This window comes from Anabrus simplex, chromosome 1 (assembly GCF_040414725.1).
Source record: "Anabrus simplex isolate iqAnaSimp1 chromosome 1, ASM4041472v1, whole genome shotgun sequence".
NCBI classification, from domain to species: domain Eukaryota; kingdom Metazoa; phylum Arthropoda; class Insecta; order Orthoptera; family Tettigoniidae; genus Anabrus; species Anabrus simplex.
Genome location: NC_090265.1, coordinates 423,366,686 through 423,386,670, shown reverse-complemented (window position 1 = coordinate 423,386,670; position 19,985 = coordinate 423,366,686). Strand labels below are relative to the sequence as shown.

General features: G+C 37.0%; 1 long non-coding RNA gene across 1 annotated transcript; it reads left to right on the top strand.

The window, feature by feature from the left end:
• Positions 1 to 307: 307 nt before the first annotated feature.
• Positions 308 to 11,262, top strand: LOC136866884 (uncharacterized). Its single transcript, XR_010859573.2, has 2 exons — positions 308 to 511; positions 10,523 to 11,262. It is a non-coding gene; the product is annotated as an uncharacterized lncRNA (long non-coding RNA).
• The last annotated feature ends 8,723 nt before the right edge of the window (positions 11,263 to 19,985 follow it).

Here is a 19,985-nt window from a genome sequence, read left to right as displayed (position 1 = left end):
GCTCTGTACCGGCTCCAAAAACCAACTTCCACTACCTGAGATCCTTCTCGTGCCTTACGCCCCGAACTTTTACTGGTACAATACATTTTCTTCGAAACTCTAGCAGTTTCCGAGGAAAAATATCTGTTTGTGTTTTGGCATGTGCTTTATCTGATAAAAACCTAAATAATGGGTAAATTGTTAGTTGTATCAAAGAAAGGAGTATGCACGTAGGATTTAGAACTGAATCGGTTGGTAGAGAAAGGAACTAAGTCCATCTTAGGCTACTTTTGATTTTTGAGTTCCATGTACTGTATTAAACTGGCTGAGGTGGATCTTGCTGTGGTGAAATGAATCAATTCTGCCCTGTTCTTTATGTGGAAAAAATGTGGAAGCATATTGCATTTTCATGGAAATATAAGTTTTTCCCTTTTCTGAAATGTGAGAAAAAATGACTGTTCCTTTTTTCCAGTGACCAATTCAATTAAATTTCCCACAAAAATGTCCATGTCCAACTCTTGCAGCTTTTCAGGTAAAAATGTTTTTGCCTTCTTGTTGCATGATTTATCTAATAAAAACAAAACAGATAAACTATTAGTCATATAAAGAGAGTTTACTGGCAGGATTAAGAATTCAGTTTCCTACAAAATTGTTTGCATGTATTCTTTTTGCAAATCAAACAGTTTACCAGATAATTGCACTTTTATATGTTAAATAAGCAGTTCAAGCAAATAATCCAGAGTTTTCAGATGTCCAACTTCTTTGAAATTACCGTATTTGCTTGCATATAACTCGCACTTTTTTGACCAAAAATATGTGTGGACATTTTCATTTTGTATGCGAAAGATCATATTCCAGAAAAAATGGTAAAATTTTCATTAGGCTATTGAAACAAGACAACTGGCATACTTACCCTATTCATTGTCACTGCCTTCAATCTCCGAGCTATTCTCACGTGCATAATTCTGGTCACCGTCCCATACTGCATCATCCTGACTGCGTCCAAAGCATTTGCGATGCCCGTCTTCAAGAAACTCTTCACAATAATGTCTGTCGACACCATAACCCGTGCCCGCATAACCCAATCACACACACGTTCAACTGACAGCCTCTTTATTTTGCCTGTTGGCATCAGCTCATCCTCCCCTCCTGCCATCTATTCGGCGTACAATTGACATATGTTGTCCTTGAAGGGCTTTTTGACGGAAACATCTAAGGACTGAGTCTACCAGGAATTACAACAAAATCAGTTTTCATTTTCTGAAGACATTCCTTCGTGTCTTCCACCAAGTGCCTGCGGAAACCATCTCACACTAGCATTGCTAGGCATCGAAGCAGTGCCCCAGACTGTGCTCCCTATGGTGTACGGACCCAGTCCTGGACAAGAGCTGTATCCATCCATCCTTTCTCTTGAACTCCTATATGAATACCTTTGGGAAACTTCGCATTAGGCACTGTTTTTCTTATGAAAATAACATATGGTGGCAATTTTCTTCCGCCTGAGGTTATTGCTAGCATGACAGTGCTACGCTGTTTTTCACATCCAGTTGTACGTACGAGCATGCTAGATTCTCCCTTCTTATTGATGGTGGTGTTGCATGGCATGTCGAAGTTTATCAGGGTTTGATCTGCATTGCCAATTTGAGATAAGAGGTAATTGTTTTTCTTCCACACTGCTACCATATGGCGATGAAAATCTACGATTTTGTCACTGAAATAGCTTGGCATTCTCAGATAGAGATGTGTTTGCCTTCGCAGACATAATCCCTTTCGTGTCATGAATCTACAGATCCAACCCCAGCTCATTTTCATATCCGAACAGCTGATTCCTTCTTTAATTGCTAGTTTACGCGCTTTGAAATGTAGCATGTCATGCGAGATACTAAAGCCATCATTTCACAACTCTGTAACATAATGAAGCAACTTGTCTTCCAGCTCAGGAAACTTCCGGTTTCACTGAATTCTCAACCGGCAGCTCTATTACCATGTTCTTCAGTATATTTTATCACTTTGAGTTTAAACCCAGCCATATAACTCCTACGTTTCTCCATAACTTAAAGATTAAAAAACAAACACACACACACACCCCTGAGAAACAACAATGAAACGTGAAGACAGAATACTGGTATTTGTCGACAATACAACAGATGGACGATACCTAATAACATCACCACTTGACTGCCTGGAGAGGGAAACACTCCCAGTTCACATGATCAGCTCTGATGGACTAAGCATACTGACAAAGATGGAAGAGTGAGTGCGACTGACTGGCTAGGAATGCGGCCTTGGGGCGGGGATTTGCGAGTTAGGTATTTTTGTTACAACAGCTAGCCTCAACCGTTCTGCAGGTAGAAAGAAATACAGCTTCTTCTTGTACTGTCACGTATAAAGTACTGTAACAGCAATTGGTACAGTCCCGATATTTATTGTAGGCATGTCCATAGAATACCCAAACTTTATTTCGTGTATGTCTTTATGACGTCAGAAATTAATGCGAGTTTATTTATTTATTTATTTATTTATTTATTTATTTATTTATTTATTTATTTATTTATTTATTTATTTATTTATTTATCTATCTATTTATTTATTTATTTATTTATTTATTTATTTATTTATTTATTTATTTATTTATTTATTTATTTATTTATTTATTTATTTATTTATTTATTTATTTATTTATTTATTTATTTATTTATTTATTTATTTGATGTTGACTGTGATACAGCAGGGTGGATTTAAGTGAAAATAGTTATTGATATCCATTAGTGGTGTAAGTCCTACAATCAATGTACCTTTTCACTCAGTGATAGAAACTTTGTTAAGGTAGAAGGTGTGAAGAAAACCAAAGGAAATATATATTTCTCAAAACATGAATGAGTGCATGGTATTGTATAAGTTCTTTGGAAGTAGTCTACACATTTCTCCAAAACAACTGAACCTACAGATATGTTTGTTGTAGGTATCCACAGGGTTTATATCTACATTGGATGAAATGAATGAATGAAAATCTACAACCTGTTTTCCGGTCAGTGACCGGGTAAGGGATGGAATGAATGAAGCCCCCAACTTGTGGCGAGGATAGGAATTGTGCCGGCTGCCAAAGCCTATCGCACTCCTCTGGGGAAATGATTAATGACTGACAGATGAAATGAAATAATACTGGAGAATGGAGAGAGTGGAATGAAAGATGACAGGGAAAAACGGAGTATCCGGAGAAAAAACTGTCCTGCCTTCGCTTTGTCCGGTACCGTACAAATCTCACATGGAGTGACCAGGATTTGAACCATGGAACCCAGCGGTGAGAGGCCGACGTGCTGCCATCTGAGCCATGGAGGAGTTAAATCTACATTGGAGATGAATTATAATTTAATAATTAAAAAATTTAAGTCTGATAAAATATTAACTGTGAGGAACTCACAATATCATGTGCTCATTTTTGTTTTTGAGCAACTATATATCTGGGACCTCAAAAGAGAATACATTGCCCAATCTGTTAGAAGTATAGTGAAACCTGCACACATCAGAATCATGTGGTGCCAACAATTTTTTCCATTATGCACAGGTTTTCATTGAGAACAGGTAAACGTAATACAGAACAGGGTGAAGTACAGTCAAACCTGCCCTAATGGACACCCTTATTTAGTGGACACCTCCCTATGCAGTCTTTTTTCTCAGAACCAATTATATTTTGCATAAGACACATGTTAAATTAGCCTCATTTAAGCAGATACCTCGAAGTCTGGAGAGTGGACATCGCCATCAGTCCCATCAATTGTCTTAAGCAGACACACTACACATTGTAGGACACATTTTTACAATGGGCTGTGCCATCCTTTCTTTTAAAACAATTCTGCAGATATACAGAAATTCCTTTTGAATGTTTGTACTATTTCGAGTCCAAAGAAAGAGAGAATAAAATGTAGTCAACATAGTAATGGTGTAGTAGCCGTGAAGTTAATTCTTCTGTACATTTCTCTTTCCAAACCTCCCCTAATGGTCATTGTGTGTCTTAATTACTGATGTATATTCTGAGAATTCCAATTGCCCAGAAATATTGCCAGTGACTATTTACTCACAAGTTACCTAAATGATTTTCTACCCAGCTTGCATCATTCTATTCTTAACTCAGATTGTCGCTGATAATGTCGAAGTCAGATAGTCAACTTGAAAAGGGAAAGACTCACAGTACATGCGCTAATTAGTGAGGCAGAAATACCGTAGCATTTGAGTTGTTTTGAAATGAAATGGCGTATGGCTTTTAGTGCCAGGAGATCCCAGGATGGGTTCGGCTCGCCAGGTGCAGGTCTTTTGATTTGACGCCCGTAAGCGACCTGCGCGTCGGGATGAAGGTGAAATGATGAGGAAGATAACACATACACCCAGCCCCCATGCCAGGGAAATTAACCAATGATGGTTAAAATTCCAGACCCTGCCAGGAATCAAACCCGGGACCCCTGTGACCAAAGGCCAGCACGCTAACCATTTAGCCATGGAGCCAGAGTTGTCCAGTATACATGAGTAACAAGGGACGAGCGTGTTTCGATCTCGAGACAAGAAGAAATGTGATTATAGTAAGTGCCAAAGGACTTTCAGTGAAAAAGCTTGCCGAAAAATTCAAATGCAGGAAAACTCAAATAAACACTATTGTGAAGAATATAAATAAAATTTTAAATGAGTGGGAGAAAAATAGGAATCGAGGAGTAAAAAGAAAGCAGGAGTCAGTTTTTGTAGAAGTGAATGTTGTGGTATATGAGTGGCTCAAGTGTACTCAAGCAAAGAAACTGTGTGTGATTGAGTCAATGTTACAAGAAAAAATTGAGAAATCACAAATAATCTGAATGTTCAGAATTTTTTAGCTTGCAATGGGTGGCTAGATTGATTTAGAAAACAGCATAACATTACTTTCAAAACAGTCTATGGAGAAGGTGGTGATGTGTCTGTGACTGAATTAGCAGATTGAAAAGCTAGGTTAACAGACATCTTGAAGAGTTACAAGCTGAAAGACATCTTGAATGTTGACGAGACTGGTCTGTTCTTTAGGGGGATCCTCAAGAAGTCACTAATTTTGCCAAATGAAAGTTGCATAAGGTGGGAAAATGTCAAGAGAAAGAATCACCAACGTGTTGTTGTAACACACTTGGTAAAAAGGAAATTCCTCTAATAATTGGTAAATCCTCGAGACCCAGGTGCTTTAAAAACATGGACTTAAATATTATAGGTATTGAATGGCAAGCAAATAGGGCTAGAGAATTGGATCCTAGCTTTGAATTTCAAGATGAAGGCCAGGAATCGTAACATGATCATGATGCTAGATAATGTTATGTGTCATCAAGAAACATGGATTTCAAATGTAAAACTCATGTTCCTCCCACCTAATACCACTTCTCATCTTCAGCCATTGGACCAAGGAATCATTCAAGCATTCAAGCATTCAAATTAGGTTATTGCAAGTATGTTTTACAGTAATTAGTGGTACACATGGATGAAGCTGACTCAGCTTTTAATTTAATGAAGAAGATCAATGTTCGTGAGAAAGTTTCATTGATCAAAGGCAGCCTAGAATGAAGTCTACAAAACAACAATCAGGAAAACCTTTGCAATATTTGGCATCACTATTTCTACAACTGAAGAAAAAGCAAAGGTAGACATTCAAAATGAATATGATGAACTTCAGACTTTAGCTACGACAGGCGGATCGGCTTATGATATTGATGCCGAAAAAGAGACTATTCCTTGCTGTGACGATCTCGAGAGTGACTGGCAGTCGTGACTTCAGGATGCATTTTATGGTAAGCTTTGTGTGTTTTCAAGTTATGCAGTAATTGTGTATCACATGTATTGTAAGGTATGTTTGTTTGCACCTCGACTAATTATTCATTATCTTCTCGTGATAGACAGTTTTTAATTGTTTTAACGTAAATTTTGAGCTTTAATTTAATTTATTGCACTTCATAAATAGTTCTAGTTATACCCAGCAGCCTTCACTAGTCGTATAAAAGGAGCGTTTTGAATAAAACTTTTTTGTTTTGCAGAGCCAGAGTCAGGAATGAAAAGTGACGATGATAGTGAGGCGGGAAAGAAACAAGAAGAAGTTCTGTCAGTGAAGCAGAGACTAAATATGCTTAAACAGATGAAGAATTTGTGTGTCATGCTGGACAGCAACACAATGGAACCATTTAACAGACTTTATTCCCTTTTCAAGAATATTGCAGTTAAGAAAACATGCTCAATTTACATAGGCAAAGCTTAACGATTACTTCACAAAGCTGTAATGTTTGTAAAGGATGTAAAATCACTTGTAATATCTCCCACAGAACTATTTGAATAGAAATGATTTAGAATAATCAAAATAATGATATATACTGTATGCTTATATTTAAGGTGGACGTTCTTTGCCGTTAAAATGTTCGATTCTTTTACAAACTTGTTTCAGCAGACACCTCTCATAATGGACCTTTTTCCTCGGAAACTACAGTTCGACTGTATATTGCACTCATCTGTTGTGTACTGGAGTTCTCCAGAGTAGTTACGAATGTCATTGTTTTCCTTTGCTGCATTGTGGGCCTCTTGTGAGATGTAGACCTTTTTATACATACTGAAAACCTTTATTCATCTTCACACAAGATAGAGAAGCTGCAGTACAGTACTGTACATACAGTAATAGAGTACTGTAATTTTCGCTGTTTTCATGTTCTGAAACAACTTAAATTACTAACAAAAATTACTGGAATTATTTTTTGAAATAATTAAGAATTTATTTCTGGACATTAAATGTAGCACTACACATGCAAATTTATGCCAATATTCTTGTTTCTTAACACTTTAAAGAAATCTAGATCACCTCGAGCTAGAGAAAACCGTTCCAAATTCCTCAAACGCTGTATACCTTCACGTTTTCACACTAGAATCTTCGCAAGTTTATTGTGTTTCTGTATTTTCATTGCCATCTTCCTGATTCCCCTCACTTATTTCATCTCCCAGGTGATTAACAATGAAATGATTCAAAGTCACATAAGTCAGCCTCTGTAGCAACATTTTCATCAATATTGACATAGTCTTCAGCCTTCAATGTTTGTGGTGCGTGATTAAAGACAACTTGTAAGTCATTTGGATCATTGGGGGTGTTTTCATGGATTTCTTTATAGTTCACGGTCAACCTTGTCTTTTTAAAACAGGACCTCACAATTTCTTTGGATAGTTGTTTACCAGGTTTTGCAATTGAAATTATGGCAACCATCACCAAAATGGATTTGGCAAGTTCTGAAGCAGATTAGCAGATCCCTTGTTTGCTAATAGGGATTGCATTAGCATAGTTCTGCAAACTTTCCTGCATTTAATTATGCCTTGATCCATAGGTTGTTTCACTCTTGTGTTCAGCAGACAACTTAATGTGTGGGTGACATGTTGCATTATCCAGAAATAAGAGAATATGCCCATGCTGTTCTTTCATCCTATTGTTAAGTTCCTGCAGCCATTCCTCCATGATTGCAGCAGTCAGGGGAGAAGATTTTTAGAATGTTTTCCATTTGAACATTCCTCACCGTTAAGACAAAATTGTCTTGTCTGGTAAACCCTGAAAAAATAGAGCAGTTTGATAACAGTTAGCAATGTATTTTGGTTCATAACCCTCCATTAACAAACTCACTTTCTCATCCCACTCCATAACACAGTCCTGGCTTACATCTCCAGATTCTCCACGAATAGTCTTGAGAGTAACACAATGCTTTTTCTAGGGCTGAATTCATAGACAGCACTTATACATAAGTGCCCCTTATAAGCCAGGTTTCATTTCATATTACCTACTTAAATGTCTCACTTATTGCTGTAAGTGGACCTCCTACACACACTTAAGTGACTCACTTATGTTGCAGCAAGATGGAGGATAATGATTTTGCAGAATATGTTGCAATTCATTCACACAATGCTTTCCGTGCACACAAAAGAGATGGAAAATCCTGTCAAAATGTATTGTGACCAACAATTTTAAAAAGGTTTTGTTTTAGTAAAGTGATGGACGACAGTTATGAATATTCTTGTTCATTTGGTTGAGAGAGTGAACATTACCTGTAGAGGACTCACTATCTCACCATTAATGAAGATATTGTTTTGAGATTTTATGCCACCTCTTAATTTCAGGTTATCATCATCATCATCAATGATTCGCTTAATTGGAAACGTGCTACAAGTTGACAAGTTATCATGACTATAGTCCTATAGGATAGTAAAGAACAATACTGACTTATCAGAAAAATGAACGTTTTGCAGTACCACCATTTATTTCAAGGTTGGTTTATGCTAATTATATCAGCTTAGTTAACCAACCATTTGTCGCATTATATCAGAAGTTTCTGAATCCATAGCATCGCACATCAAAATATACTATTTCCATTTTTTGGGGGGAAGTAATTAGACCTACTACAATGTAAGGGCTGTGGATATGTTTGTAAAATCATTACAAGCATTGTAAGGATAGATATTTTACATTTGGAGAATTATTTGTATAAGTTTGAGTAGCTGGATAACTATAAACATATTATACTAAGAAGAAAATTAGAATCTGGGCATTTTGGTAGTTTGCATAATCCCAAGTCTTTCATATTCTTCTGAGAAACTGTGTCAATCTGCTTGTTGTATATTATGTGCATGTACTTCGACACAAGTTCTTGCAGCTCGCTGTATTTTTATCCTTTAGGCATTCTGATAGCCAATTACAACATACAGTAGACAATCTTCTAACCTCAAAAATGGCAACAAATGTCGTGCAATGTCCTTCGATAAACAAAATACAATAGATCATCCCGAGATCATCCCACTATTTGGTAGTCAGAACTATATGATCCAGGAAGCATGGGAATAATATACAGCATCCACATCTCCAGTGAATACTTACTGTATCAATGTGTGTGTTCTTTGTGTTGTCTATGAAATTTAAACTCTTGTAAGTGAATACTTACTATAAGTGATCCCTTATTACTTAAGGGTTCCACTTATGTATAAGTGCTTTCTATGAATTCGGCCTCTAAAACTTTTTAACCAGCTGTTAGATGTCTTAAAATCCAACTTTCCTAATTTTTCTGTTACTTCTCTAGTTTTCTATTGGAACAGATACACTGCCCAAGCACTGACAAACCACTCCCACACAATTTAATTTACCTCTTTGTACTCCCTGTCTTTCAGATTCTTTTTCACAGAACCATTTCTGTTCAGCCACTCATGCCTTATTTCCACTTTGGTTTTTAGAATTTCATAGAAATGAGTTTTTTCAATTTTATCAACAGTCTGTTTTACATTTATTTTAGTTTTTTGCATCTATGATTTTTCACTTTTTTGTTCAGAATTGAGGAAGCCATAGCTCACTACTATACCCTACAATTGCTCTGGGTTAAGTTAAACAAAACCCTTTTACTAAACCATTCAAGCTAGCGTACCCAGGAATGTGTTTATGTAATGGCAGTGGTCTTTTTACAGTAATTATAGCTGCTCACACTTCACCAACTTAACAGGTGGTGAAAGGTGCCATTCGTTCAAAGTGAACAACGTTCCGAGTCATTCTGAGGCTCTAAATTCTCATATTCCAAGCCTAGTTGTGCTAGACTATGTTGATTGCAATATTCATAGGTACTGTACTCTATGTAGAGTTATGTGCAATGTTTTCCACTGTACACAGTAAAACTATGTTTCCATTTCCACACTGGACAGGTTCCACTAAGTACAGGTTCTTTATATGTACTTTTACATTAATCTTGTGGGACCACAGAATTTTTCCATTATGGCTAGGTTTCCACTATGTAAAGGTTTCACTGTGGACAGGTTTCACTGTACATATAATGCTCCCTTGCTATGGAAATTGATGCACTACAAGCTGAGGAAAGAGGTGAAACGTAACAGAGAGATTGATCAGAGGTAAGTTACTATTGGGTTCTGTTCATAATTGTTAGAAAGTGTTCAAATACAATTTCTAATTGACTTCACTGTTGGCAGAGGTGCAGGTCTAACTAGCAGTTAATAAAGATATACCGGTATGGTATTAAAACAAAAATATATCTTTCCAAGAAACCTTCATACATTTTCTTTTCCCTTTTTTCTTTCAAAGATAGTAAGAACCAATATATACCCTTTCATGCTAATATGATGAACTCTCTTAGCATATTTATGTGACTATCAATAGTATACGTTGAGAATATGAAATTTATAAGGGCAGATTAAATGAAAACAGACCAGGGGCCACAGAATGAAATCAACAAGATTTATTTCAAAAGTAATCTCCAAAGTTATACAAGCATTTGTCCCAATGTTTCACTAAGAGGTTTCACTGGACATAGAACTACCTTGGCCAAGATTGGAACGAGTTTCAAACACTCTCCATGACTTCATTATCTATACCTCTTTCAATGGACCATCCACCATATAGCCTTGATTTACTGGCATACATCTTCTGTGTCTTTGGTCCTTGTTGATTTCATTCTGTGTTCCCTGTTCTGTTCTCACTTGATCTGCTCTTGTAATTTTTAGTCTATTCATTCTTATGAAATTATTTCAGGACAGGAGCTCTATTTTCTTCTGGTAACCCTGAATTACCATTGGTACCTCCATGAAGAAAGAATAGCTCGTCAACTGCAACAAATGCATGTCTTTGTCTTAGCAAATCAGTCTCAAATACCATCAGATACACCTCACCCCCTGGAAGAACATCAGACTGCTACTTAGTTTCATTTCAATGAACTGTCTAATTTTAATATACTGTAATTAGCTAGTCTAATAAAGACCTAACAAGTCTTTAGGTATGGTTATACTGCTATATTTTATATGACGAGCCATGAATGAAGAATTTAGCTTGCAAATATATTGAATTCTAAAAATGGCTACTGGAAGAGGATACACTCACAGGCATAATAAAAGATCCTGTTCATTAATATAGTGCTTCAAACAACCCAGAACATATTACACATTTCGATTGCAATGAACACAGTAGGCTGTATGACTGTGATAAGACTAAAACCTAATGAAATCTCTCAATGAAATGTGTTTTGTCACTGTTCAAGTGGCAAAGATAATGTGTATCATATGCACTAGAGTTGCCAACATTCACTATAAGGATCACAATTTTAATTTTCTCTGATTTTATGGACTTGGAAGTGAACCTACATCTCTTATAAAGACTATTAAGTTTTACAAATTGATTGTACATCGGTAATGTCAAAAGGGATATACTATTAATTTGTATTATTTCAAGTACACTTGGAAAACTTATTAGGATTAAAATTTTGAGCTAATATGTGATTTTGGGTTTCATTATTTAAGAAATACATATTTATTTGAATATTTCCCTTTTCATGTATTTCAGAGATTTTACAGCAAAGTTATCTGTAGAATTATCAGCAGTTTGTCGGGTTATGTCAGGACTTTGGTGGTATTCTGTGACATCTAGTCAAGTATGTATGAACTTTATTACCTCTGATTGAGCTAAATTACAAGGGTAAGAGTGAGTCCATCGCAGAAGAAAATTTTTCTTTCTCATTGTGATGGAAGGTCTATTCTGCAAATCCAATTCACCAAAGTTTCTTGATGCAGATTTACCATATATCTCAATTATTCACCAATTATTATTAAATGTATCATGTCAGAGCCCAAAAAGCATCAGTAGGAAAATACTGCAGACAAGTTTTCAAATAGATTGAAAACTTCTTTTTAACATGGATATGTTTTTGGGTTGGGGCCTATCCAGAATTAACGTGGACAGTTTTGCACTGATAAGTTTCCGACACCATGGTAACCATGGCAACCAGTCTCCGTCATCTATCTATACTAGGACAGGAAAAAATCATATCCATGCTTCTCCGTGTAGCGGAGGAACTTACAAGAGAAGGGCGTGTACTGGATAATTGCCAATCTTACGTAAATTTTGCACACATGTTAAATGAACCAAGAGTAACACAAAGGCCAAAATATTTCTTTCGGAAATTAATTTGTGCGACCTACAGAAAGTGTGAAATTTTGTATGTTTGACTTGGCGCGCTCGACTATGCAGTATTGCACCGAGTACTGGGTTCACTCGTCGACAGACCGCTATTCCATACCCTACCCGCAACTCGCAGTGCCCAACAGCTGATTTGAGGCCATGCTGACATATGCTTAAAAAGGAAAGCCGTTCAATATTGGAGAAGTGGTAAGCAGGGTCGCTTTCATTTTCATTGATGAAACAAAACTTCCATTATGTCTAAAGCAAAAAATTATTTATATTTGTGGGAAAAGCATGTAGAGATCACTGAAAAAAATTGAGGGCAATAGCATATACTATCAGAAAAAAAATTTGATTTTGCTCATCAACATAATGAAATAATCAGGATCTGACCATCCAGCAATGGGCTATGTAAGTTTTTCATGAAGAACAATGCCTGTGGTTTACAACATGCCACACATGGGAACATAACTTAAAGAAGCAGAATGGTGTTGTGTAAAGTCAAATAAATATGAAAGTTTATTTGTTCCACCTTTTCAATACATAAAAAGAATTTAAAAAAGAATTAAAACTCTAGGGACATGTTTCGCTCTTTAATTAAGAGCATCATCAGCCTATATCTCAAACTGAAAGGTAAATAATCAGGTACCTGATTGTAATTAAATTAAATATAAATGTGAATATGATGTTACAAATGGTGAGCGAAATGGTTGACAATAGTTTAAAGATTAAAATATGGATAGTCGTAAAATTTATACACCCTCCTGAAAGTCCTTGTTTAAATATAGCAAATAGGTGTCCTGTGGAGGTTGAGGGTGTAATAGAAAACTAATAGATCCTAAACAGATTGATTAACACATTAATGAATAAAATGTAGCTGACAATTCCAAATGGTGCAGGATCTATTAGTTTTCTATTACACCCTCAACCTCCACAGGACACCTATTTGCTATATTTAAACAAGGACTTTCAGGAGGGTGTATAAATTTTACGACTATCCATATTTTAATCTTTAAACTATTGTCAGCCATTTCGCTCACCATTTGTAACATCATATTCACATTTATATTTAATTTAATTACAATCAGGTACCCGATTATTTACCTTTCAGTTTGAGATATAGGCTGATTAATTAATTAAAGAGCGAAACATGTCCCTACAGTTTTAATTCTTTTTTAAATTCTTTTTATGTATTGAAAAGGTGGAACAAATAAACTTTCATATTAATTTGACTTTATTGTACATTTCAATACGGACCAAAATACGAGAATCATAACATGTAATGGTATTGTGTGGTGGGAAATAAGATCCATAATGATGAAAAAGCAGACCAGCAAAGAAGTAGAAACAAGGGCAGCAGCAGAAATATTCGTAGAAGAAGTTAAATCTGTTATAGAGTTCTACAGCCCCGAAAATGTGTGTAACAGTGATCAGAGTGGGTTCAACCTGGAGATGCGTGCGGGAAGGACATTGACTTTAAAAGGGGAAAAAAAAAATCAGTTATCACTGCAGTGCAATCTGTGGTGTCCGTTACCCACAGGTAGTATGGTTTAATGGCATATTCAAGTAAAATACACCATCCGGTAAAGTTGCTCTCATTCTGGATTCCTTTCCTGGACCTAAAACTACACAAAATGAAGATACCGTACAGATTATGATGATGATGATCCCTTCTGGTGCCACAGCTTTCTGTCATCCACTAGATGTATACAGGTGTAGAGGAAGTTAAAGCTTCTCGTACATATATTACCTGACACTGTTCGATTATTGAATTTGGATATTGTTTTGGCGCAGAGGAATACCAAAATTCAATCTCTGACCACCGCCGTCTCCTTATTTTCATCCCATGTGGTAATACGCCTGGTACTGAAGCCAACACTTGTCCAAAAATCCAGGAGCCTTTGATCATCCCGTGCAATATTGTTTTGACAGTGGCGACTTAAAATGTTCTACTTGCCCTTATCCTCGCTCTGTTAGGTGTGGTTGGTAAAGAACCGCCTTCTGCTTTCAGTATTTCTACCAAGAACATCATTGTTGCAGAAACTATAAGGAGTAACTTACTTTCATGTGAATCATCCATTGTTATACTGATTAACCGTTTTCACCATAACAATCTTATTCTATTGCCTTTATTGACCCACAATCAATGCAGGAATTAAATTATTCCTGTTAATGCAGCTGGATCATCTTCGCGACGTGCTACGCAGTCCCTCAATGAGTGAACCCAGCATGTGCCGCTGTCCTGCATAGCCAAGCGCGCCAATTCAAACGTGCGAACTTTAACGCTTCCTGTAGGTCGCATGAGTTAATTTCCGAAAGAAATGTTTTGGCCGTTGTGTTATTCTTGACTCATTTAACGTGTGTGCAAAATTTATGTACGATCCACGATTCCCCAGTACGTGCCCTTCCTTTCTTAGTTTAATTTTTGTACCGAGGTTAGGTTTTGGAAAATAATTTTTAAACATTATATCTAAACACAAGATATCAAGAAAGAACTTGTAAGATATGTTCATAAATCCTGTCACTCTAGCATTGTAGTCATAACTATGTTCATGCATACTGAATTTTTATGTCAATTAGCAAGCCACAGATGCCATTTTCAGACATTCAAATTGTACAAGGATTGTAATAGTGGTAAAACAGACATCAAGACTTTCCTGTGGTCATCAGCAAAATTCTATTACATCCCTTCAATATAATCATCGGCAAAGTTCTGGACCATCTGCCAAATATGTGGCAACCATAGGATGCCATCAGCGAGGTGGTCTCAGATGATGGAGCACCCTACTGCTCAGAGCATTGATGGAACATCAGAATGTTTCCGCTCATAGCTGGACACAAGTGGTGCTAAAGGAAAGTGTGATAGTACACTGTGTTAACACTTCCACCTTGGAGTACAGTATGATTAATGATGACACCATCAGCACATATGCTACTACCAACATGACCCTCACTTTATTGGAAACCTGTCAAATTATCTCTGGATGCAGTGATCATGCGTGACACCATTCATTCAATTGCCACTAGTTCAGGTTCATACGCCCTTGTCCATGTTTCATCAGTGGCCACAATATGTCACAAAAATGCGTCCCATTCATTGTGGTATCTGTCAAAATGTTCACCAGGTATGGGGTACCAGTGGCATTTCTGTATGTCTGTGAGGTGGTGTGGAACACAATGAAATGCAGTTTTCCTCAAACGGAGAATTTTCAGCACATACCACACCAATTGATGACTAATCCCAACTTCTAAGGATAATTCTCAGATAGTCCACCAGTGATCTATTGGAAATGAGGCCTCATACCAACTCTACCTGGTCACTGGAAATGGACAGCCAACCTGTGTGGGGTAAATTCATGGACATGTCCCAACCCCCACAGAACGCACTTACCCTTCGTGCAAGTCTGATGTGGTAATGCATCATTGCCGCAGGTTTCAGGATAGCCTTGATGACATTCCCAAGCATTTTGGCCATGAGCCACCTGTATTTTAATCCATGATCACTGTTCTACCTTTGTATACATGAGTTAGGGTGGTATAGAACATGTTGCCTACTTCAACTGCTCACAAAGACAACACCACTCGTGCACTACATGCTTCAGGCATTCTACATGACACGAGCTCCAAATGATGCCCTTCACTGCCTGCTAATGAATGCGTGGTGTTATACCACCATCCCAACAGAGCTGCCACTAAATAAATTAAGGTAGTTCAATTGTAAGAATACCAGTGTTTTAGCCCAATGCAGCTCAGGCTCATCAGTTGGAAAATGCACCTCTCCAAGATACTGGCTGGCTAGTACACCATTGTGACACCACTGCAAGCTTCCTGTGATAATCACAATGTAATGCCAATGTACAAGGGGAGATATCTCCCTCCACTTGCTATATGTTCCCTCACAGTCTTGCATGATCAAAACTTATGGGTTGTAAATAAAATACTGGCAACACTGATGATAAATTATGGGAAAATTTTTGATCAGTATTGCCACTATGTCATTTACAACTCTTGTTTAACACGTTGTTCTGCAAGTTTATATTCAAGACAATCAAACAGTCCATTACCTCCGAAATGTAGTTTGTTTTCCTGAATGCAAAGAGAATAGAACTAGAAGATATCATCAACTTTGCAATGGAATGGAGAAAGTACCTTCAATGTTTCAGTGCTAAAATAATACCTCGTAATCTGCAGGCCTTTGGGCAGAGCAGTGGTTGCTTGGTAATCCATGGCCCTTAGGGGCTGTTGCATCATGGGGGGATTCAAAGGTAAAGAGATAAGTTAGAAACTATGATGAAAAAAAAAACAGCATGCATGATAATAAAAAATAATTTCCTGTGGCTATTTCTAGCCGAGTGCAGCCCTTATAAGGCAGACCCTCCGATGAGGGTGGGCGGCATCTACCATGTGTAGGTAACTGCGTGTTATTGTGGTGGAGGATAGTGTTACGTGTGGTGTGTGAGTTGCAGGGATGTTGGGGACAACACAAACACCCAGCCCCCGAGCCATTGGAATTAACCAATGAAGGTTAAATTCCCCGACCCGGCCGGGAATCGAACCTGGGACCCTCTGAACCGAAGGCTAGTACGCTGACCATTCAGCCAACGAGTCGACAGCATGCATGATGAACAATGAATTGACTGACTGATCAATGATGACATGTTGCATGTGTCCATATTGTCATTTGTCCTTCATTTTCTTATACATACGGTTAATTCTCCACAAAATTATATCAGATCATCTGGGCTTTCTGAAGTTGTGTTAATGCTAGGTTCCAAGGAAGCTCACCAAAGAATTCCAACAGACACAGCGTGTCAGTGCAAGCTGATAGTTTTATGTGACTGTTGGTATCATGATCATAGCCATGGGACCTATTTTATGTTGAATCCAAACCATACAACAGGACATTTCATTTCAAAACTCAGGCATTGGCAGGGATTTGATATGCAGCCACCTTGCCAAGTTGAAGCAAGCCAGTAGCAATGTGATACAGCTATCATGCAAGCAAGACTGGGAATATTTGAACCACATCATTACAGGTCATGAAAGAAGTCTGTCACGTGACTTCTGAATGAAATCAGCATTCGGTGAAGATTATATTACTGCCAGCGAAGATGATTTAAGCAGATCATTTCAAACTGCAAGATTATGAACAAGCTTAAGATAGTCAGGAATTTAGCTTGTTGAATTCTTGCCTACACATCCATTAGTCAAGGAAGATGCCTGTTACATCATCCAATTCAGTATATAGGAAATAATTTGCTTGTTTACTGTATTGGGTTTTGTCATACAAATACTGTCACATGTGACTTCTGAATGAAATCAGCATTCAATAAAGACTTTAGTCATTTAGCTGAGAACTCCTAAGGTACACATTTAAGAGCCAGGTGATTTTCATGTACTTCAGAATCAGCATTTTGACAAATATGATGACAACAAAGAAACATTGAGCACATGGTTTCCATCACAGATAACATCATTCTAAGATGCAGGAATAAAGAAACTGGATAATAATAATAATAATAATAATAATAATAATAATAATAATAATAATAATAATAATAATAATAATAATAATAATAATAATAATAATAATAATAATAATAATAATAATAATAATAATAATAATAATAATAATAATAATAATAATAATAATAATAATAATAATAATAATAATAATAATAATAATAATAATAATAATAATAATAATAATAATAATAATAATAATAATAATAATAATAATAATAATAATAATAATAATAATAATAATAATAATAATAATAATAATAATAATAATAATAATAATAATAATAATAATAATAATAATAATAATAATAATAATAAAAAGGTCCCAGGAATTAACCTGGGAGAAGTCCATGTGGCTTTTGTCATCACATGGCTCTAGCAAATGGGAGTGAAATGCGTCGTTGCTTGTCATCTGCAACTATAACATATTGGGTTCAGCAAGAGAACCCAACTTAGCCTCTTTCACTCCAACTCCAGCATGTAACCTAAAAGAGGTGACCCTATTAAACCGAGCAACCCAGTGGAAGGTTGGGTAACCAATCCCAGCGGGAAACTGGGTGGGTGAGCCGATCAGTGCTGGTGACTTCAAGGCTTATAACCTTGATAGTTTTTTTTTTAAAACTTTTTTACCTTTTAAGTAACCACCATTACGACTCTCATAATACTCGAAACATGGAGACAATGAATATTCAGAAATTTACCCCAGGTGGTAAACAATTCACCCCCACACAGTCCGAGGCAAACAGGTCATCAGATTCTGGGGAACCTGCACCTTCATGCTTCCTACTTCTATTTAATTCTGTTAAACAACAAAAGAGAGACATTGAGTACTTTGCTACAATGAACATTAATTCCCTACTGAAGGTAGGTAAGCTCAAACAAATGCCTGACATGCTGGAAAAGTACAAGGTTATGATAGCAGCACTACAAGAGACTCGGTTTACCAATGAGGATACGAGTCCGGAGTGTACAGAATCTACAGGGGGAAACCTGGTGAAAGAGTTATCAAGACACTCCCACAATTTGGTACTGGGTTTGCGGTACACCACAAGGCGGTTGACCATATTTTAGAGTTTATTTCACCTAACAGAAGGACCTCCTTGTTATCCTTCAGGTCTCGTAATAGAGCATACATAATCGTAAATTTCCATGCACCAACGAATAACACAAACCAGACAAACCTGGAAAACGTAGAACAATGCTGGGCCACCTAAGAAGAAACTCCAGATAAGATCCCTCCCCACCATTCCATCATACTCATAGGAGACTTCAACACACAAGTCGGTAAGGAGTGGAAGTACCGAAAAATAGCAGGCCATTATCCAACACATAAGAGAACAAATAGAAATGGGAAATGTCTCATGGAACCCTATGACAAGTACAACTTGGTCCTGAATTCAACAGCCTTCAAATGTCTACCAAGAAAGGCCAAAACCTGGAAGAGTACAAATCCTATGCTTGGTGAATTTCAGTTAGACCATGTTGCTATAGCACGGCAACATCATATGTGCATACAGAACGTCAAGGTATTACGAGGAGCCAACATAGACTCTGATCACTACCTTTCATCTGTCAAGATTAACATGCAACCGTTTATGAAAACACCAAATCTCCAAAGTAGTCATAAGATACCCAGCTTCAACACTCTGCAACTGCACGATGAGGATTGTGATTATTGTTTATAACACAAAATTTTTTCATGACGAAGGTTCATACCAACATGACACATATCAGCCTCAGAACATTCTCGAAGATTACCTCACACAGCTAAACCAACATGACATAGAAGCAAAGGAACCACACAGAAGATAGAAGAATGGAATCTAAGCAACATGAAAATGTGTTAAAATTTTTAAGTGTTTTATATTGTGGCCCATATGTTTTAATGTGTTTGTATACTCATGAACTTATTGTAACTTTTTATCTTTGACCACAGATATTTTAACTTCATGCTACTGTATACTGCATTTCCATCCTCCATTAGACATCCGGATGTCTAACACAATAACAACTTGTGATTTTGTCTAATGGCTGGAAACTAATCATGTACTAGCTGATGATGGCCGTGAAGGGCCAAAACCGGTACTAGTGTAATCTATTTACAATAAATAATGTATTGATTGGTGGAAAAACACATTTCTTGTCTACACAGAGGATTGTGATTTTCAGGATACTCTCAGGAAGAATACAGAGAAAGAAGGATGGCCTGCCTTACAAAAGGCATTGCTGGATGCTGCTCAGGAAACTATCCCTGCCTCATCAACCAAAGTTCCATGGTGGATGAGGTTATAAAAGAAAGGCATAAAGCGTGGACTAGGTGGAACCAACATAAAATTGAAGCCAATTTTGAAGCCTTCCTCATAGAAAGAAAAGCTACAGCTAATACCATCTGCAGAGCCAAGAGAAATTACCTTAGGAGCCTAATGCAATAGGCTGAAAATAATTTTCAGAGAAACAACTCAAGAGACCAGTACAAAGGACTTATGAAGCTAACGACCCAGTACACAGCTCCTACCTTCAT